The sequence below is a fragment of the Cherax quadricarinatus genome, chromosome 5 (genome assembly GCF_038502225.1).
Source record: "Cherax quadricarinatus isolate ZL_2023a chromosome 5, ASM3850222v1, whole genome shotgun sequence".
Classification (NCBI taxonomy): Eukaryota; Metazoa; Arthropoda; class Malacostraca; order Decapoda; family Parastacidae; genus Cherax; species Cherax quadricarinatus.
Window position 1 is genome coordinate 22,413,496 of NC_091296.1, and position 23,554 is coordinate 22,437,049.

The following is a 23,554-nucleotide window of genomic DNA, read 5'->3' on the forward strand; positions in this document are numbered from 1 at the left end:
ATACATCAAGCAAATTTCCTAAATTTGCTTGCAATAGATAAGTGAATTGTAGATATAAATCCAGACGTACTCCTGTTAACGGCATTTTGGGCCTAGTTCCTAGGCCTTTTGTGTATCCATATGCTCTTGCGCTACCGTCCACAAGATGGATTTAGGGTGCACAACAAACTAGCCATTTCGGTGGTAAAATTTTAAAAAAATTCTCCCATATGAAATATAACTATTTTATGCAGTTAAGATGCCAGAAAATTCGTGTTATTTATTACTTAACTTAATTTTTTAAGACATTTATCCCGGGTTCACCATCCCAGTTCTAAAACGAAGGCGAATAAAACCCGGAGGTATTCATTTATCCCGGGTTCACCATCCCAGTTCTAAAACGAAGGCGAATAAAACCCGGAGGTATTCACGTACTCCATCTTGTCTTTACCATTTGTACATCTCGCTAGGGCCATTAAATTAGCAAAGCCAGGGAGGGGGCAGGAGTTGAGCACTAGAACAAGGTCAGACAACAGTGACAGGTAAAGCAAGCCTACACACACACACTCAAGAGTCGTAAAAAAGTTAGTGTGCTCTTCCCTGACCCAGCTACGTGTTGATCGATTTATGAACTAAATAATGGAATGATCTCCTGGGTAGTTAACACGCTACCTCGTTACTGAATGCTCAAATATGCTCAGCTACTTCGGAAATGTTTATCACACTCGCACAATATGGCCATCTTAGGTGCGGCGGCAACTCTTGTACCACATTCCTGTCTACTTTAATAAAACAAATTTGCATTGCATTTCGGCACGTCTGGAGAAGTTCCAGGTATTTCCTACAATGCCTCAGCCTCTCTGATGTAACACTTATAATTCAACGAGTTCTTCCCTCAAAGTACCAAGAAGTTCTTCCGGTTACACTGAACAATAAATTTTGTGCTTCGGAGGAAAAGAAAACAAGGTATTTCACTTACTGTTTTTGAAGTGTTGAAAATTAATTTAATAACACTCGATTAGTTAAAGGAAATTGAATGTATTTTGTAAACAATTGAAGACTGTGGCTATGGGAAATTGTATTCATGTTCTAAATAATTGTTCATTGTGGGTTCGAATCAAGAGCCATTCCCCTGCACACTTTATTTACCTTCCTTTCCTAAGTCAAAGATAACTTCGCCCTCAGACTATATCTTTATAAAGCCAATTTGCAATTTTAAACATAATTTCCGTATTCAGTGACCCAGAATTAGTAATGAATGGCTAGTTCTTCCCGAAATATTTTTTGCTGTAGACCAGTTTTGCTAGAGGTTCTTCAACTGTTATATTTGTTAATGGCAAATCAGCGCACACAGTGGACTATCTCATGATGCTCATTTTAATGAGTAATAATTAGTTTATTATACCCCATTACACCTGTCACATGTATCACAAATAAGAGAAAAGTGCAGGTTTGAACGCTATCTACTACACGAGTCATTAAGAACTCCAAATAGACTACCACATAATGAGGCAGCAGTGGATGAGGTGCCTTTAAATTGCTGGTGTAGGATGACTCAGACAGGTGGAGCCGTGGCAGGTCGGGGTGACGCAGGAGGTCAGCCTTTATTGAGTGTCCAACATAATCTGAACTTGTTCTTGTGAGTGAGTTTTTGCGACCTGGAGCCCCGAAACAGTAATGTTGTGCGTGGCTCAGTAGTGATGACTGCAGCATCCTTACTGCCTGAGAGGTCTCCGCATGGTGGGGGGAGGATAGAGAGAGCAGGGTGGTAGGAGCTCTCCAGCATGATGGTAGTGAGAGGTCTCCAGCATAATGTAGTAAGAAGTCTCCAGCATGATGGTAGTGAGAGGTCTCCAGTAGATGGTAGTGAGAGGTCTCCAGTATGATGGTAGTGAGAGGTCTCCAGTATGATGGTAGTGAGAGGTCTCCAGTATGATGGTAGTGAGAGGTCTCCAGTATGATGGTAGTGAGAGGTCTCCAGTATGATGCTAGTGAGAGGTCTCCAGTATGATGCTAGTGAGAGGGAGGTCTCCAGTATGATGGTAGTGAGAGGGAGGTCTGAAGTATGATGGTAGTGAGAGGTCTCCAGTATGATGGTAATGAGAGGGGTCTCCAGCGTGATGGTAGTGAGAGGTCTCCAGTACGATGGTAGTGAGAGGTCTCCAGTATGATGGTAGTGAGAGGGAGGTCTCCAGTATGATGGTAGTGAGAGGGAGGTCTCCAGTATGATGGTAGTGAGAGGGAGGTCTCCAGTATGATGGTAGTGAGAGGTCTCCAGTATGATGGTAGTGAGAGGGGTCTCCAGCATGATGGTAGTGAGAGGTCTCCAGTATGATGGTAGTGAGAGGTCTCCAGTATGATGGTAGTGAGAGGGAGGTCTCCAGTATGATGGTAGTGAGATGGAGGTCTCCAGTATGATGGTAGTGAGAGGGGTCTCCAGCATGATGGTAGTGAGAAGTCTCCAGTATGATGGTAGTGAGAGGTCTCCAGTATGATGGTAGTGAGAGGTCTCCAGTATGAGGGTAGTGAGAGGTCTCCAGTATGATGGTAGTGAGAGGTCTCCAGTATGATGGTAGTGAGAGGTCTCCAGTATAATGGTAGTGAGAGGTCTCCAGTATGATGGTAGTGAGAGGTCTCCAGTATGATGGTAGTGAGAGGTCTCCAGTATGATGGTAGTGAGAGGTCTCCAGTATGATGGTAGTGAGAGGGAGGTCTCCAGTATGATGGTAGTGAGAGGAAGGTCTCCAGTATGATGATAGTGAGAGAGAGGTCTCCAGTATGATGGTAGTGAGAGAGGTCTCCAGTACGATGGTAGTGAGAGGGGTCTCCAGTATGATGGTAGTGAGAGATCTCCAGTATGATGGTAGGGAGAGGTCTCCAGTATGGTGGTAATGAGAGGTCTCCAGTATGATTGTAGTTAGAGGTCTCCATTATGGTGGTAATGAGAGGTCTCCGGTATGATGGTAGTGAGAGGTCTCCAGTATGATGGTAGTGAGAGAGGTGTCTCCAAAATGATGGTAGCGAGAGAGGTCTCCAGCATGATGGTAGTGAGAGAGGTCCCCAGCATGATGGTAGTGAGAGAGGTCCCCAGCATGATGGTAGTGAGAGAGGTCCCCAGCATGATGGTAGTGAGAGAGGTCTCCAGTATGATGGTAGTGAGAGAGGTCTCCAGTATGATGGTAGTGAGAGAGGTCTCCATTATGATGGTAGTGAGAGAGATCTCCAGTATGATGGTAGTGAGAGAGGTCTCCAGCATGGTGGTAGTGAGAGAGGTCTCCAGCATGATGGTAGTGAGAGAGGTCTCCAGCATGATGGTAGTGAGAGAGGTTTCCAGCATGATGGTAGTGAGAGAGGTTTCCAGCATGATGGTAGTGAGGTCTCCAGCATGATGGTAGTGAGATAGGTCTCCAGCATGATGGTAGTGAGAGGTCTCCAGCATGATGGTAGTGAGAGGTCTCCAGCATGATTGTAGTGAGAGGTCTCCAGTATGATGGTAGTGAGAGGTCTCCAGTATGATGGTAGTGAGAGGTCTCCAATATGATGGTAGTGAGAGGTCTCCAGCATGATGGTAGTGAGAGGTCTCCAGCATGATGGTAGTGAGAGAGATCTCTAGTATGATGGTAGTGAGAGGTCTCCAGTATGATGGTAGTGAGAGAGGTCTCCAGTATGATGGAAGTGAGAGAGGTCTCCAGTATGATGATAGCGAGAGAGGTTTCCAGTATGATGGTAGTGAGAGAGGTCTCCAGTATGATGGTAGTGAGAGAGATCTCCAGTATGATGGTAGTGAGAGAGGTCTCCAGCATGGTGGTAGTGAGAGAGGTCTCCAGCATGATGGTAGTGAGAGAGGTCTCCAGCATGATGGTAGTGAGAGAGGTTTCCAGCATGATGGTAGTGAGAGAGGTTTCCAGCATGATGGTAGTGAGGTCTCCAGCATGATGGTAGTGAGATAGGTCTCCAGCATGATGGTAGTGAGAGGTCTCCAGCATGATGGTAGTGAGAGGTCTCCAGCATGATTGTAGTGAGAGGTCTCCAGTATGATGGTAGTGAGAGGTCTCCAGTATGATGGTAGTGAGAGGTCTCCAATATGATGGTAGTGAGAGGTCTCCAGCATGATGGTAGTGAGAGGTCTCCAGCATGATGGTAGTGAGAGAGATCTCTAGTATGATGGTAGTGAGAGGTCTCCAGTATGATGGTAGTGAGAGAGGTCTCCAGTATGATGGAAGTGAGAGAGGTCTCCAGTATGATGATAGCGAGAGAGGTTTCCAGTATGATGGTAGTGAGAGAGGTCTCCAGTATGATGGTAGTGAGAGAGGTCGCCAGCATGATGGTAGTGAGAGAGGTCGCCAGCATGATGGTAGTGAGAGAGGTCTCCAGCATGATGGTAGTGAGAGAGGTCTCCATCATGATGGTAGTGAGAGAGGCCTCCAGCATGATGGTAGTGAGAGAGGTCTCCATCATGATGGTAGTGAGATATGTCTCCAATATGATGGTAGTGAGAGGTCTCCAACATGATGGTAGTGAGAGAGATCTTCAGCATGATGGTAGTGAGAGAGGTCTCCAGTATGATGGTAGTGAGAGAGGTCTCCAGTATGATGGTAGTGAGACAGGTCTCCAGTATGATGGTAGTGAGAGAGGTCTCCAATATGATGGCAGTGAGAGAGGTCTCCAGTATGATGGTAGTGAGAGAGGTCTCCAGTATGATGGTAGTGAGGTGAGGAAAGTCTCCAGCATGATTGTAGTGAGACAGGTCTCCTGTATGATGGTAGTGAGAGAGGTCTCCAATATGATGGCAGTGAGAGAGGTCTCCAGTATGATGGTAGTGAGAGAGGTCTCCAGTATGATGGTAGTGAGGTGAGAGTCTCCAGCATGATTGTAGTGAGGTGAGGAAAGTCTGCAGCATGATGGTAGTGAGGTGAGGAAGGGCTCCAGCATGATGGTAGTGAGGTGAGGAAGGGTTCCAGCATGATGGTAGTGAGGTGAGGAAGGGTTCCAGCATGATGATAGTGAGGTAAGGAAGGGCTCCAGCATGATGATAGTGAGGTAAGGAAGGTCTCCAGCATGATGGTAGTGAGGTGAGGAAGGGTTCCAGCATGATGGTAATGAGGTGAGGAAGGGCTCCAGCATGATGGTAGTGAGGTGAGGAAGGGCTCCAGCATGATGGTAGTGAGGTGAGGAAGGGTTCCAGCATGATGATAGTGAGGTAAGGAAGGGCTCCAGCATGATGATAGTGAGGTAAGGAAGGGCTCCAGCATGATGGTAGTGAGGTGAGGAAGGGTTCCAGCATGATGGTAGTGAGGTGAGGAAGGTGTCCAGCATAATGGTAGTGAGGTGAGGAAAGTCTCCAGCATGATGGTAGTGAGGTGAGGAAGGGCTCCAGCATGATGGTAGTGAGGTGAGGAAGGGCTCCATCATGATGGTAGTGAGGTGAGGAAGGTGTCCAGCATGATGGTAGTGAGGTGAGGAAAGTCTCCAGCATGATGGTAGTGAGGTGAGGAAGGTGTGCATCATGATAGGGCAAAAGAGCAGTTATCCAGGAGAGTGTGATAGCCAAGTGTGGGCGCGAGGGGAAAGACTCGTTGATCTCAAGGTTATCTTGTGTTCATCATTATTATCCATGTTGCCCTGCTCTCTGCTGGATACACCCTTGTGTACTCTAAACATTTAAAGCATTTGAATAATTTATGCTTGTCTGTACTTACCGCAATATGCTCATAAAGCTACCATAGTATCTGAGAAAGTAGCTGTTCTCATCCTCGTATAAATATACTGAACTTGTTCTCCCCAAGTGATGCACTTGGCTCGTCCTCCCATAAATATGTTTAAGAATTTATGCCTCGAGAGACATTTAAAGATTGCCACTTCTTGATTGATAATTTGTATATTTGAGCATCCTCTACCTGGCTTGTAAGCATCTGATCAGAGACCAGTTACTTGCGTGTCTTTCCGTCATTTTAAATCACAAGAGACACATCTTGGCGGTCACAGACGGACTTGCTGTCTGCAGTGAATGAATGCATTGGCCCAGAACCATCGTCAACCTAACATATCTGACACAGTCCGTCAAAACGTCCATCCAGGCAAGAGTTGGTCAGTTTCTCCTCGCTCCTTTACCCTCTCCAGTACATTACGTAATGAATCCTGTATCCTTCCAGCCATATTACATATTAAATTCTGCATCCACCTTCCTACCCAAATTACATACCACCCGATGCTAAGTTACCTAAGAATGGTGACGATGTTTGAGAGGTCTGGGTGTTAAGAATCCAGCAACCCAATTTTTTGGCCTTAATTTGCGGAGATTTTCCCCGTCATAAAATTTTTGCTGTGACTTAAAGCCTAAGACTTCGAACAGATTAAGAATATGGCTTGGACTTCTGCAAATGGACTTGGAATTGTTTGTATTATATTTGTGATAATGATATCTACAATGACAGTAAATTAGTCATGATAGTAACAGATTTTTATTACTATTAGTAAATGATCAGGATAACTGAAATTTGGGTTACGATAATAGTACTGGCAATTATTTTTATTCTTTTACAACACTTTTAATATTTGAAGGTTTCCAGTGTTACGTAAACCATATTAAACTGGTTTTAGCTTCCAATTACGAACTGAATTCTGCACCAAACTTATACAGTTTAATATTAAAACTTGTGACTACCTTCTTATCTATATAAGTATGACGATAACGTCATCAGTTCCACCTCTTCAAAGTTGTTACCTTGATGCTGGACAAGGACTCTTGATGCTGGAGAAAAACTCTACTGGCTGGACCCCTCAAGGGAGGTTCCTTGACGCTGGTGAAGGGCTCTATATATGTGGGATTGGATCTGTGCTCCAGTTCCCTGAATTGAGCCTGATTGCCTTCCATCCCCCCACCCTCCACAGGCGCTGTATAATCTCTAGGGGTTTAGCGCTTCCCATAATAATAATCTAAAGGCTGGAGAAGAGTTCTTGTTGCTGCAGATTGTCTCTCTATCCCGGAGAAGGGCTCTTGAATCATGTAATGAAAAAAATCTTCCCTTTAGGATGTTTCAGCGAGGGAACTAAGTGGAGGCTTGAACCTATCTACTTCCCGTGAGACAAGCACCAGAGCTTCCTACACAAGGAAGGTTCCTTGATGTTGGTGAGGGGCTCTTGATTTAGGGAATTGGATCTGTGCTCCAGTTCCCCGAATTAAGCCTGAATGCCTTCCACATCCCCCCCCTCAGGCGCTGTATAATCCTCCGGGTTTAGCGCTTCCCCTTTGATTATAATAATAATACACTGCACTGCACCTGCAGTGATCTGTCACTGGTGACTCCTTGATCCTTCCCTCTCACGTTCTCATTGTATGTTCACTCATTTTATTTTCTTTATGTGGCCTCTTAAAGCTATCATTGTTTTTGTTAAAGGGAGGACATAGGGTGGTATGGGTGCCTCGTGGTGTGGGTACCTCTGAGCTAATTTCCTTCTACCCCCTGTTTGGTGTACTAGCCTCACGAGCAGTATATCTATATATTATTGTAACCATGGACGAGTGGTATTAATAACAACACTGCAACTAACCGAGGATTCGAACTCGTGTCGTTTTGACCTGCTTCACGGTGAGCGAAAATCACACATGACGCTCTAACCCACGGGACCACGCAGTCCTACAAGAACCACACACACCCAGCAGAACTAGGTGTTTTACCGTGATTCGAGGACAACAACACTGCGACTAGCCGAGGATTCGAACCCATGTCGTTTTGGCCCGCCTCATGGTGAGTGAAAATCTCACACATAATGCTCTGACCCACGGGACCACGCAATCCTACAAGAATCACGCACCCAGCAGAGCTACATGTTCTACCGTCATCCAAAGACATACTGTGGTGTGGTGTGGTGTGGGAGGTAGATAAGTTGCAGAAAAGAGGAGGATGTTCAAGTAAATACAGTCCCAAAGGACGTCTTTTGGGACTATATTTGCTTGGACATCCTCCTCTTTTCTGCAACTTTGTAAACTTCTGATGATGTGTTGTTGATTGCAACACAAAAGGCCTAGAGCTATCATTGTACTTCCTACGTAGTTGTTGCGCATCCTGTATCGCTTGGTTTGCGATATTTGCAGTATATATATATATATATATATATATATATATATATATATATATATATATATATATATATATATATATATATAAACACATCGGCCGTTTCCCATCGAGGAAGGGTAACCCAAAAGGAAAGAAAAATAGTTTTATCATTCAACACTTTCACCATCACTCATACATAATCACTGTCTTTGCAGAGGCGCTCAGATACGACAGTTTAGAAGTCCCTCCAAACTGCCACTATCCCAAACCCCTCCTTTAAAGTGCAGACATTGTACTTCCCATTTCCAGGACTCAAGTCCGGCTAACCGGTTTCCCTGAATCCCTTCACAAAATATTACCCTGCTCACACTCCAACAGCTCGTCAGGTCCCAAAAACCACTTGTTTCCACTCCTATCTAACACACGCATGCTTGCTGGAATTCGAAGCTTCTCGCCCACAAAACCTCCTTTACCCCCACCCACGATTTGTAAGTTAGTCCCGCTTGATCAATATATTTTTCGCATCTTTTATGTTTCTCAGTTGGATATCAAATTTATTAAAAACTAGAGCCAGTCAAGCAAAACCGATGACATATTCGAAATCAGAACCACAAACTTACCCTAAAAGCGGTGTAATATCATTGACCAGAAAATAAGTGTTGACCAGCGTAATTCTTTATCGCGTCTTAATTTCAGTGTCCTTTGGTTAAGGTTTAGTTTATAATGTCTCTTGTCTCAATCGATTTTGAGACATTCCACTAAATTTTTGTACAAAACGATTTTCAAATTTATCCCTAATTTTCGTTTTTTTTTATTTGTTTTGGATATTATATATTCTCTGGTTGTTTCTTGATTAAATATTAGATGACTGGAAGATGCTATAATGGTCTATAAAGTTTTTTATCAGTGTAAAGTCCAGTGAGGTTGGTCTTCGCATTTCTCGTCTTGCCCCCGTGTTACACCTGTGCTGACATCTAGCGGACCTAATCCAGACTAAAGCTGAGCTCAGCCCACACCTATGGGCTAGCGTTAAACATTAACTTTGTACAATTCCAATAATTAGAGTTAAGGTTCGCCTCCATGCCTCTTACTTATTCCGACATCAGCCAATCGCTGAGTACACCAGTGCAGTTGCTGGCAAAGGTACCAGTACATTAGATGCACTCCTGAGTTCCTCCCACCCTCAAGGAAGGTTCCTTGATGTTGGTGAGGGGCTCTTGATTTAGGGAATTGGATCTCTGCTCCAGTTCCCCGAATTAAGCCTGAATGCCTTCCACATCCCCCCCCAGGCGCTGTATAATCCTCCGGGTTTAGCGCTTCCCCCTTGATTATAATAATAATAATCCTGAGTTCCTGCACTGTTAACATTACACTAACATATAACCTGCTGAGTACTTTGATGACAAATAGGCCACTGCAGCAACTGTTTATAGCCAACACAGATGGACCCGTCACCAGCGATAACAAATGTCTCTTGGGAGTTATAAAGAACTACAACACCTGACATGCAGCTAGAATTTCATTACCCAAGACAGACCAGCTACCCAGGCTAGAAGAACTAAACTAACTTAAATAGTAGTGTTTATGAGTCCAGTGTTGTTGGCGGTGTTCCGGAAGCCTCGGGGAGAGTTAGGTAGAATTAGCACTGCAGGTAGCAAGTACTCGTGGGTGTACTGAGAGGTGTCCCTTAGCTCACTTGTCGACAGTAAGTCTTTTTACACCTGCTGGTCATGTAGAAGAGAGATACTTGGGGTTTAGTCTTCTGTTGCAGATCGCATCCTAGAGCAAAGAACCGACGAACACCCGAAAGTAAACCATATGCCTGACTTTCTGGCGTATCCTAATTATTAATCCTCCTGGGTTAATTAGCCGAGAAAAAAGTCCTTCCCCTGTGCTGTTTTTCTGCCTTATAGCTGCTTCTCCCCGGGATAAGCAGTCACCTGAGGCAGAGTGCCGTGTTAATGCTTGCCTCTTGAGTGCACACGTCAGGTGGTGCACAGTGTCTTGATTCGTGTTACTCGCTTTGAAGTTTCTTAACGGGTAATCCGTTACCCTTTTAATGTTTCACGCTTGTTACTTAGAATATAATTCGCATTATCTCACATCTTGCTAAGTGTTCTGCTGGCCAACCAGTTGCTCCTCCCTCGGGACGATTATCTTGAAAAACAGTTGTTTATATGTATGTATGTGTGTTTATATACATGAATATAAATGCATGTATAATGTATGCATGTATTGGTCGTATGAGGATTTTCAACGGCTAGTGTTTGTTAAACACAGAGATTTCCGAGTGGTGTAGTGAATATACCTGGAGGATGTATCGAGTGTGTAGTGAGTATACCTGGAGGGTGTATCGAGTGTGTAGTGAGTATACCTGGAGGGTGTATCGAGTGTGTAGTGAGTATACCTGGAGGGTGTATCGAGTGTGTAGTGAGTATACCTGGAGGGTGTATCGAGTGTGGTGTAGTGAGTATACCTGGAGGGTGTATCGAGTGTGTAGTGAGTATACCTGGAGGGTGTATCGAGTGTGGTGTAGTGAGTATACCTGGAGGGTGTATCGAGTGTGGTGTAGTGAGTATACCTGAAGGTTATTCCAGGGGCCAACGCCCCCGCGGCCCTGTTCATAACCTGAGTGGCTAGTGTTCAGACATGGCGAGGAATGACTGATGAAGATAGGCCCGTAAGGGAATGATAAGGTAACAGTTGATTCAAGTGGTGAGTAATCATAGAAATGGTGCGCGAATAACCTAAACATTTCATGATTACATTATTGCCTAAACAACGGGAAAGATTAGGTTAAATAAAGGCTTTTTGGTACTCATAGTGGCAACTTTCATATGTTGATTTGTACAGCGTTCAGCCCATGATTAGATTTTTTCAAGTACTTGAAAAAGCTCAATTCTGGGTTTTTATGTAGTTGCTATAGGAAAATTAGGCGACAGGGATGTATATATACATTATATACATTAACGTTACATACCGTTCTGTTAACCACTTAGACCAGTTTGTCAACCACTTAACAGACCTGTCTGTCAACCACTTACAAACCAGTTTGTTAACCAATTAGAGACCAGTTTCACAACTTCCTGACCATACCATTCAGCAGTGTCTGCCAGTCTTTTTATGTAGTGTAAACTACACACACACACACACACACACACACACACACACACACACACACACACACACACACACACACACACACACACACACACACACACACACACAAATAAATTATATCTCAGTGCTCCAGATGCAATGCAAATTATATCTCAGGGCTCCAGATGTAATGATAAGTGTCGTACAGCAATGGTCCGACTGGTGTTGGTGTTTTTTACCATGTAAGCTAAGGGATAGATTACACCTGTCTCCATACCAGTCGTGCTAAGTGCTCACATGTCACTGGTAAAGCACATCACAATCAATTTGCTCATCTTGGCATGTTATCATCCACAACATCACCTCCCTCAACACCAGTCATTGAGATCCATTCCTGTGCAAGGCTCAGAGTCGCTTGCTGGACACCGGGTCTCATCAGAGATGCTTTGCATCACTTCCATCAGTCATTCTTGCTGACAATACTATGATTCACGTGGTGTTTATTACTTGATGAAATCACCCAGACTGATTTTGGGAAGATCTAATCCATATTTTTTTTTTGTATTTTTTTTAAATGACTTGTATTTTCGCGTGTCATTTGGGAAGTGATGGGGGCGAAGTAGTCATGAAATTATGTCTCCTAGAATCATGGATCATTAAGTCTCTCATGAATCTCTCAAATTAAAGAGAAGTTTGATAAGTCGAGAGCTGAACCTAACCGTCCGCACACCCATCATCAGTCCTCCTTGGCACTCCATGACTCAACCCATCATCAGTCCTCCTTGGCACCCCATGACTCAACCCATCATCAGTCCTCCTTGGCACCCCATGATTCAACCCATCATCAGTCCTCCTTGACATCCCATGACTCAACCCATCATTAGTGAGTAAAAATGGACACTGAAACTCATATGTTGAAGGAAGTGACCATAAGACTCGACATATTTAGTTTCATCTGTGTGTCTGCCAAACTACAAGAAGAACTTATAACCAAGATTATGCCTGTCTATTACAACATTAATCAGTACTTGTATAAGCAAGTCTAAGCCTGGCTACCACAACATCAGTCGTCAGTCTGCATTGTAGGTTGCTTGGAAAATATACTAATCTACGTTCATGTTATTATTGAGTGGTAGATCTGCTCAGGCTTCTTACTACATTACAGTAACATTCACATTCATTATTTACTTATCAACCTAATATTATCTCTAATGCTAAACACAGATATACCAAAGTTATGTTCTATTTTTTCCTTCAAGGTATTTTGGCGAATTTATCAACTTTATAATGAAGGAGTAATTCAATGTGTGACGGAATTCATAAGAATTTTTAATTTTTTTCCCTCATATTTTTTACTATCTATACGTGGCTTCTCCGGCGAGCATTTTGTTAGTCATTGAGTCAAGTGGCTTCAGTGATGACATAGTCGGTAATGATTAAGGAGTTAAACTCATTGTCATAAATTCTTATGCCTAACCCAACATGACTACTATAATTCTTACCCATGGAGGTGGCAACAAGAGCAGATGGAACCCTGCCAACTGACTCCCGTTTACATCCATGATTGTATATAATTTGTGATACTAATACAACTGCCATGGTGGGGCGACATGATCTCCTTGTCTACACACACACACAACATGCAGGTTATGAAAGTTAATAAAATGGTATGTTTCAACAGCCTATTTAGATTTTGGTTTATCAAATTCAAAACACTGAACAAGATGTATGGTGAGAATGTGTGGTTTATTTCCCAGTTCTCCAAATACCCATTGCGAGATTAATCTCAGTAATCTTACAACTGATCTTGCTAAACTGAAGTGTGGAAGAAGGAAAAAAAAGAGAAGAAAAAATGCAGGCACCCATTTAGTTATCCCTTCGGGGACACCCGAAGGGATAACTAAAGGTATCCCAGTATCTTGTAAGTCCAGCCCTTTCTACTTCAGTGTACACAGAAGTCATAAATTTGTAGGGCAGCAAAATATATAAATATGCATATGTATACATGTCTGTATGTACATACTTTTGTTTGAAGACTTTTTGCAAACATATTGGAGACTTTAATTGCAGACTTTTTTCGTTCATCTTTCAAACACTTACTACTAATAAAAGGTAATCTGTAAATAACTAGGCATACAAAACATGCGAAAAGAAAATCTCGATAATGAACATAAGACGCACTTCAGGGAAGTGTATGAGCCAGGCCTAAAACAATTGTGAGATTAGGCAGTTGAACTTTTGTGATGTAAATAATTTAGAAAACCCACAAGTTGAAGAATGAAACACTCATGCAATACTTGGGAATCTTTACTGAAGAAACGTCTTGCCAGCTAGGTGGTATGTGTGTGTGTGTGGGGGGGGGGGTCAGTGTTGGGTCCGGTGACTAACGATGACAGTCCTCCCAGTTACTATGTGCTTTAAGTCTCTAAGAGTGAACTGGTGTCGACATCTCACGTGGATCCGTTAACGAATAGATTGTGCCGTAGCGAACTCTGATTAACAGCAAGATATAACCCGAATTTTTTAAAGGGGTGGACCGGTAAGCCAGTGGAAGGCCTCGGTCATATGGCCGAAAGCTCCAGCAGCGGGTCATCATATGACTAAGACCCGCGTCAAGAAACACTTGCCCTGTTTCCTGACGAATCTTACCTAACCTAACAGAAAGCGGTACCCCGTATCCGCGGGGAGTGAGTGTAGTGTTGTATACCTTAAACTGGTGTGTTTCCCGTGAACTTGCAGGTATATACGCTGAGAGGTGTATTTCTCTCCGTATATATACGCCGAGAGTTTTACCTTAATCCGTATTTTAGGGATTAAAGTATTCTTGCCTGGTGGTGAGAAAGTTACCGTGCAACCTCAAAGTAGATAGATTATAACCCTCGTTAACCAACCAGTTGTGTTTTCACAGTGTTGCTTGTATAACCTAGTGTGTTGTCTGTGTACCCACAGTTAGTAGTGTTGCCTGTGTACCCACAGTTGGTAGTGTTGCCTGTGTACCCATACTTGGCAGTATTGCCTGTGTATCAACAGTTGGTAGTGTTGCCTGTGTACCCACAGTTGGTAGTGTTGCCTGTGTACCCACACTTGGTAGTGTTGCCTGTGTACCCACACTTGGTAGTGTTTCCTGTGTACCCACACTTGGTAGTGTTTCCTGTGTACCCGCAGTTGGTAGCGTTGTCTGTGTACCCACACTTGGTAGTGTTGCTTGTGTACCCACACTTGCAAGTGTTGCCTGTGTATCAACAGTTGGTAGTGTTGCCTGTGTACCCACAGTTGGTAGTGTTGCCTGTGTACCCACACTTGGTAGTGTTGCCTGTGTACCCACACTTGCAAGTGTTGCCTGTGTATCAACAGTTGGTAGTGTTGCCTGTGTACCCACAGTTGGTAGTGTTGCCTGTGTACCCACACTTGGTAGTGTTGCCTGTGTACCCACACTTGGTTGTGTTTCCTGTGTACCCACACTTGGTAGTGTTTCCTGTGTACCCGCAGTTGGTAGCGTTGTCAGTGTACCAACACTTGGTAGTGTTGCTTGTGTACCCACACTTGGTAGTGTTGCGTGTGTACCCACACTTGGTAGTGTTGCGTGTGTACCCACACTTGGTAGTGCTGCTTGTGTACCCACACTTGGTAGTGTTGCTTGTGCACCCACACTTGGTAGTGTTGCTTGTGCACCCACACTTGGTAGTGTTGCGTGTGTACCCACACTTGGTAGTGTTGCGTGTGTACCCACACTTGGTAGTGTTGCTTGTGTACCCACATTTGGTAGTGTTGCTTGTGTACCCACACTTGGTAGTGTTGCCTGTGTACCCACACTTGGTAGTGTTGCCTGTGTACCCACACTTGGTAGTGTTGCGTGTGTACCCACACTTGGTAGTGTTGCGTGTGTACCCACACTTGGTAGTGTTGCTTGTGTACCCACATTTGGTAGTGTTGCTTGTGTACCCACACTTGGTAGTGTTGCCTGTGTACCCACACTTGGTAGTGTTGCCTGTGTACCCACACTTGGTAGTGTTGCGTGTGTACCCACACTTGGTAGTGTTGCGTGTGTACCCACACTTGGTAGTGTTGCTTGTGTACCCACATTTGGTAGTGTTGCTTGTGTACCCACACTTGGTAGTGTTGCCTGTGTACCCATACTTGGTAGTGTTGCCTGTGTACCCACACTTGGTAGTGTTGCCTGTGTACCCACACTTGGTAGTGTTGCCTGTGTACCCACACTTGGTAGTGTTGCCTGTGTACCCATACTTGGTAGTGTTGCCTGTGTACCCACACTTGGTAGTGTTGCCTGTGTACCCACACTTGGTAGTGTTGCCTGTGTACCCACATTTGGTAGTGTTGCCTGTGTACCCATACTTGGTAGTGTTGCCTGTGTACCCACACTTGGTAGTGTTGCCTGTGTACCCACACTTGGTAGTGTTGCCTGTGTACCCACACTTGGTAGTGTTGCTTGTGTACCCACACTTGGTAGTGTTGCTTGTGTACCCACACTTGGTAGTGTTGCCTGTGTACCCACACTTAGTAGTGTTGCCTGTGTACCCATACTTGGTAGTGTTGCCTGTGTACCCACACTTGGTAGTGTTGCCTGTGTACCCACACTTGGTAGTGTTGCCTGTGTACCCATACTTGGTAGTGTTGCCTGTGTACCCACACTTGGTAGTGTTGCCTGTGTACCCATACTTGGTAGTGTTGCCTGTGTACCCACACTTGGTAGTGTTGCCTGTGTACCCATACTTGGTAGTGTTGCCTGTGTACCCACACTTGGTAGTGTTGCCTGTGTACCCACACTTGGTAGTGTTGCCTGTGTACCCACACTTGGTAGTGTTGCCTGTGTACCCACACTTGGTAGTGTTGCCTGTGTACCCATACTTGGTAGTGTTGCCTGTGTACCCACACTTGGTAGTGTTGCCTGTGTACCCACACTTGGTAGTGTTGCCTGTGTACCCACACTTGGTAGTGTTGCCTGTGTACCCACACTTGGTAGTGTTGCTTGGTGGTTTTCAACGTAAGCCAGGACGCCGTCGTATGTACATCTCCCAGAAGCATTTCTTACGAAGCACTTCTTTCCCTCACAGAGGTTTTAATGGTGAGTACGCCACTTCGTGTTTTTTTAATTTTATTTAAAGTGTTGGACCGCCTGAAGATGGGATTCCATTCCCTCTTTTGTGTGGGCATTTATTATCTGGACACCATTGTCTGGACACCATTGTCTGGATACCATTGTCTGGACACCATTGTCTGGATACCATTGTCTGGACACCATTGTCTAGACACCATTGTCTGGATACCATTGTCTGGACACCATTGTCTGGACACCATTGTCTGGATACCATTGTCTGGACACCATTGTCTGGATACCATTGTCTGGACACCATTGTCTGGATACCATTGTCTGGACACCATTGTCTGGATACCAATGTCTGGACACCATTGTCTGGACACCATTGTCTGGACACTGACCTAGCAACAACAGCCTGGTTGACTAAACTATCAACACAGAGGTCTGGCTTCAGGCCGGGCTGAGTGCAGAGTCCTCAAAGTCAGTCTAGCGTGGAGGCTTTGAAGAGAGGACGATTTTGTCCTGCTACTGTAGGTCAACGTGGTTACTTCGCCTGGGGATCGAACATAGGTTCTTTCGGTTGTTGTGCGTATTAATAAATGAAGCGATAATTATTAATTGTATTATACAGGCATAAAATTAATATGTATGTGTGGCCTTGCTTCCTAGACCACTTTGAGCGTGTCAGGCAGCAAGTGGTGGATCCCTACAACATCCGGCCTGGCTTAATTACTTTATCCTAACTTAATTACTTTATCCTGGTCACAGAGCAGGCCGCGGGGGCGTTGATCCCCGAAACCATCTCCAGGTATCACTAAATAGTTGCTAATTAGTCCCACTCCCCCACAGTTATGAGGTTCAGAAATCCACCCAGTTTATTTTTCCTTATTCTATATTTTGGATCAACCTCACTACAACCACATCAGTGGAAGACGGCAGCAGTGGTAAAAATCAATAATGTTCATAAGATACAGGAGAAACCAATAAATTTATATTTATAGGAGAATTAATAATATAAAAAAAGAGGGTTTATTGATCAAGTTAAAAAAAATGATAGTCTAGTATAAAATTTAGTTATTACTGAGATTCTGCAGTAATACATTACAACACACAATCAATTTTAAATTACACTATAACAGGAAATATGGAAGGGAGGCTAATGTAATTGACAAGGAAAAGCTAATATGGAGGGTGACTTTAGAATGCAGTACTCTCACACAGGACTCCCAAGTCCTCTGTGATACAGCTGTTAAACTCAGCCTGGCCCAGGCTCAGCCCAGGACCACTAGCTGGTCCACACACCAGCCAGGGCACCATTGACTCTTCCATTCTTCTTTCACTCTTATGTCCTTATCCTTCCCCCCTCATTCTTCTTCATTCTCCAGCCATAACATGATAATGACATTACATAAGGTCCCCACGTCAAAGAATACCAGCCCAGATAGAAGGTGTACCTGCACATTATTATTCACTGGAAGCTCTTGACAGGTTTTAAAAACATCCAGACATATAGATAACCAGGGAAGGGAGGAGATATGCCCTGTGGAACACTTCATAGGCATCCATCACTAGTAGGTATCAGCTGGGATATTCCTCACGTCGTTGAAATATTCTTCACACTAGCATCACTGATTACTATTCTCTTGAGCCTTGTCATATCGTTTCTTGTAGTTGTGTATTGAGGTTTGCCTCCACTTCCCGGTCAACCATTTCACTTCTCAACCACCATTAGAGGAGAGAAATATTTCCTGTTATCCTTATGGCTTATCAGTATCTTCAACTTTAACCTGATCCTTACTCTCTTCAGTCGGTCTGTCTTCTCTATCAGTTCCTCTTAGAATTTTGCAGGTAGTGATCATACCTTATTCTTACCTCTGCTATCGTCAACTTCATCTCCTCCAAAACACATGACCTTGCATTTGTTTGGACTGAACTCGAAGTTTGATCACTTCTGCAGTCTGCGGTGGTGGCGGTGGTGGCGGTGGTGGCGGTGGTGGCGGTGGTGGCGGTGGTGGCGGTGGCGGCGGTGGCGGCGGCGGTGGCGGCGGTGGTGGCGGTGGTGGTGGTGGTCGTCGTCGTCGTCGTCGTGGTCGTCGTCGTGGTCGTCGTCGTCGTCGTCGTCGTCGTCGTCGTCGTCGTCGTCGTCGTCGTCGTCGTCGACTTTATAAAGTTTGGGCGATCTTAAAACACAATAATCGGTGACAGCAAAAAAAATTTTTTATTATTCTCCTTTACTCAGTTTCGGCATCTCTCTCTCTCTCTCTCTCTCTCTTATCTACCTGCCTATCTACCTGAGGCCGGCTGGTTGCAGCGTCCTCTACCGGCTCCGTGGTGGGTGTCCAGCATCATCATGTGAGGATCTACACTGGTGATGGGGGGGCCACCATTTCTCTGGCCATTTGTCTATGACAGTGTCGCCGGGGTTCCCCGTGGGTCTGTGTAGCCCACCCCGTGAGTCGGTGTAGTCCATGTTAAAAGCTAGCTCCTGCCTACCCACTAACGTCCACTGACAGCTCACTAGATAGTACCATGCTAAAGGGGGATCGAAATTACCTCCTACAAAATATTTAGGCGTGTGTGCTCGCTGGTTGGAAAATTGTTTGGGGAGGATTTTAACGCGAGAATACCAAGTTCTGACTAGATAAATTTGCAGGATAAGAACTGTTAGCCTCCCTTAGCTCATTTCACAATCCAACCCTGTCTAAAGGTACATAACCTCATCCCCATGATGCAACTCGGTACAGCCGATTAACTTCCAGGTTCCTATACACAAATGACCCGCTCGTAGGAACATAAAACTTAGGACAGCGTTCGGTCCGACTTGGACCTTTAGCTCTCCCGCAACACTCCCCTCCCAGGTACCTATTTACTGCTAAGTAAACATTGGAAATAGGTGTCAGGGGAGGGCCCGCACATACATTTTGCTCTACATAGGAATCGATCTCGGGTTCTTTACGTTGTGATGCGAGGTCTTTGTTATTATTAAATTACTAAAGAAGCAGAGTATGCTTAAGGTTTTAGTGTTCAGTAAGGTATCCCTCGGAAGGGTATACCTGTAGTGGTCGGAATTCATGTTTTTTTGTTTTCTTTCCCCAGGGTTTTCATTCGTCATCTAGAGATTGCATTCTTATTGGGCCATGTTAGTGCCAATTAACTAATTTTATACATAAAAATAGTGCGGCGGGTTTCATGTGATAACTTTTACGCCTCCGATCAAAAATACTTTTAGTGCTGGTGTATCGTAGTTAGAGCAAGATTTGGAAATGCTTATGGACTTTGTAAGTGCCATTTTAAAAAATAATGGATATTTTCTATGCGATGACTCTAGAATGCCTCTTCCGAATGGCATCAAATTTTAAATAGTGATGCAGCTAGCATAAAGGAAAATTCACACCTTGTTCTTTTCTGCGCTCTCTTTTAACTTCTTTTTTCTAGAAATTCCCAAACACCTGTATATATATGTGCTAAGCTGTAATAACACGATTGCAAACAAACCATACCACGGACGGGGATAGAACCCGCGATCAGAGTCTCAAAACTCCAGACCGTCGCGTTAGCCATGTGAGTCATGTTGACGGCTTTGAGGGGACTTGAGCTAGAGTTCGTCACGGCCACGCTAGATGGAGATTTGTCCGTAAAAACTTGCATTTGTGGTCACAGTGGTGCCTATGCTAACCTTCCTATGGTGTAGAAATATACCTAGTTGGATGAATCTTATTGTGGCTAGCTGGTCCAGTGGCTAACGTGACGGTCTGGAGTTTTGAGACTCTCTGATCGTGGGTTCTATCCCCGTCCGTGGTATGGTCTGTATGTAGTGTGTATGTGTGTACTTACCTATATGGTGTGTACTCATCTATATGGTGTGAGTGTATGCACTCATCTGTATGGTGTGAGTGTATGCACTCATCTGTATGGTGTGAGTGTGTGTACTCATCTATGTGGTGTGAGTGTGTGTACTCATCTATATGGTGTGAGTGTGTGTACTCATCTATATGGTGTGAGTGTGTGTACTCATCTATATGGTGTGAGTGTATGCACTCATCTATATGGTGTGAGTGTGTGTACTCATCTATATGGTGTGAGTGTGTGTACTCATCTATGTGGTGTGAGTGTGTGTACTCATCTGTATGGTGTGAGTGTGTACTCATCTATGTGGTGTGAGTGTGTGTACTCATCTGTATGGTGTGAGTGTATGCACTCATCTATATGGTGTGAGTGTGTGTACTCATCTATATGGTGTGAGTGTGTGTACTCATCTATGTGGTGTGAGTGTGTGTACTCATCTGTATGGTGTGAGTGTGTGTACTCATCTATGTGGTGTGAGTGTGTGTACTCATCTGTATGGTGTGAGTGTGTGTACTCATCTATGTGGTGTGAGTGTGTGTACTCATCTGTATGGTGTGAGTGTATGCACTCATCTATATGGTGTGAGTGTGTGTACTCATCTGTATGGTGTGAGTGTGTGTACTCATCTATATGGTGTGAGTGTGTGTACTCATCTATGTGGTGTGAGTGTGTGTACTCATCTATGTGGTGTGAGTGTGTGTACTCATCTATATGGTGTGATTGTGTGCACTCATCTATATGGTGTGAGTGTGTGTACTCATCTATGTGGTGTGAGTGTGTGTACTCATCTATGTGGTGTGAGTGTATGTACTCATCTATATGGTGTGATTGTGTGCACTCATCTATATGGTGTGAGTGTGTGTACTCATCTATATGGTGTGAGTGTGTGTACTCATCTATATGGTGTGAGTGTATCCACTCATCTATATGGTGTGAGTGTGTGTACTCATCTATATGGTGTGAGTGTCTATACTCATCTATATGGTGTGTGTGTGTGCACTCGTATGTGTGTGTACTCATACGTGGTGTATGTGTGTGTACTCACCCATATGTGGTGTGTGTGTGTGTGTGTGTGTGTGTATACTCACCCATATGTAGTCGTAGTGTATGTGTGTATACTCACCCATATGTGGTGTATGTGTGTGTGTGCGTGTGTATTCACCTATATGTGGTGTGTGTGTGTGTACTCACCTAATTCACCTAATTGTGGTTGCAGGGGTTGAGATTCAGCTCCTGGCCCCGCCTCTTCACTGAACGCTACTAGGTCCTCTCTCTCCCAGCTCCATGAGCCTTATCATACCTCGTCTTAAAGCTGTGAATGGTTCCTGCCTCCACTACATCACTTGATAGACTATTCCACTTCCTGACAACTCTGACTCAAGAAATACCTCCTAACATCCCTTTGACTCATCTGAGTCTTCAACTTCCAATTGTGACCCCTCGTTTCTGTGTCCGCTTTCTGGAACACCCTGTCTCTGTCCACCTTGCCTATTCCTTGCAGTGTTTTGTATGTCGTTATCATGTCTCCCCTAACCCTCCTGTCCTCCATTGTCGTCAGGCCGATTTCCCTTAACCATTCTTCGTAGGACATTCCCCTTAGCTCTGGTACCAGCCTTATCGCAAACCTTTGCACTTTCTCTTAATTTCTTGACGTGCTTGACCAGGTGTGGGTTCCAAACTGGTGCAGTGTGTATGTATGTGTGTACTCACCTATATGTGATGTGTGTGTGTGTGTGTGTGTGTGTGTGTGTGTGTGTGTGTGTGTGCGTGTGTGTGCGTGTGCGTGCGTGCGTGCCTGCATGCGTGCTTTCTCGTAGACATGTGTGATTAAAACTCTGAAACCTTAATCAGAGTACACGATGACTGGAAGACGTGGTTGATCACTTACAGGTATTAATCCGCGTCTAGGAAAATAATCATCACTGAGGGTGTTGTGTTAGTCGAGCCGCCTTGTAAAACGATAGGGCTTTAATGAACATTATCTGCATTCTTAATGAGCTTTTCGAAAGTAACGAAGAACTATACAGTGTTCTTGTTGTCTTGCTCAGTTCTCTCATCTGTCGCTCTCTCCTTCTGTTCTTTATCCTCTTATATTTGTTCTTTATTTTCACCTATTTCGTTAATTCCTTTTGCCGAGTCACGAGTTTAATAAAAATTGGAAAATGAGGAGGTCGAGAATTAATTCCAAGTGGAGCTCTTAAGTAACGATCTCGAGAATAGCTCCAGTCGGACTCCCTAGAACCTTGATCTGCCGCAAACTCTTTTAAGTCTGTGTTTTGTTGACCAGCGAAGTCAAACTAAAGCTCTTAAAGAGTACATGCAGTTTGTCCTCTTAATCACATATCCTTCTATTGTTATAAAGACAGTCAAATGGGAGACCAATGAAAGCAACTTAAACAGTTAGAAACCCTTGACAGTTATTTCTTCTGCGCTCAATGGCTGTCAGCCTTCTATTCGCGCAGAACTTTTTATCACATTTATCTATATAAATATTTTTGTTTCTGGTATGTTATAGTCGGGGTTTTATGAAAAGGGTGCAACTTAACCTAATAAAACAGAGAAATTTGCTGGACTTTGTGAAAAAATCACATGGTTGCTTATGGGAGCTAACAGGACGAGTTGAAGGGTGCTGCATGGAGAGATTTCGATACGTTGTAGGTTGGCAGTGGTCCTATAAACCCATAAGAAGTGGTGATGTATGGAGGACACTCGGAATGCCCTCGAGGGATAAAGGAAACCTGGGGAACCTCTAGAGAGGAACCCAGCAAGAAACCCTCCATCAGGGTATTGTTGCAGCCTCCCGCAAGCGTCCTTGGTGGCCAGTCATCCCCACGACCCTCTGTTAATTGTCCTGGTGGAGATTGGAAGGTATGTTGGTGTTCTGATCCTGGAGGGTCCTCAGATGGGGGATTGTGTTGCCGTTGTCTTGTCTGCTGCTTTGGCATGGCTTGTCAAGTTTCCATGTATGATCTGTCTGCTTCTGCTGATGGTCCTCTTGTTACTTCTGCTGATGCTGGTGACATTGCTGTTGGTGATTGTATTACTAGTAATTTTACTGCTGGTGGTGCTGTTAGTGGTGCCGGGGATTCTGTTATTGATGGTGGTGCTGGGGATTCTGTTATTGACGGTGGTGCTGGGGATTCTGTTATTGACTGTGGTGCTGTTCTTCCCACTAGTGATGGTGATGTTATTGATGGTGTTATTGCTGCTGGTGATAACTGTCACTAAGCGTAGTGATATCCTTATTAACATTGCTAATGATATTGTTGATATTAACGGTACCGCTGCTGTTATTGCTATTATTGATGCTGCTGCTGCTACTGCTATTAATGCTGCTACCGCTAATAACAGGGCTGCTATTGCAACTTTTAATAGCAGTAATCATTAACGACAGTAACAAATGCCAATAATGATTCTCCTTCTCTACTAGAATTAAGTGGTGCTGCCGCTGCTCTTGCGGTAGGTAGTTAAAAAAGCCGTTGTTGTTGCTGCTGCTGATGATCCTTCGTTCGCT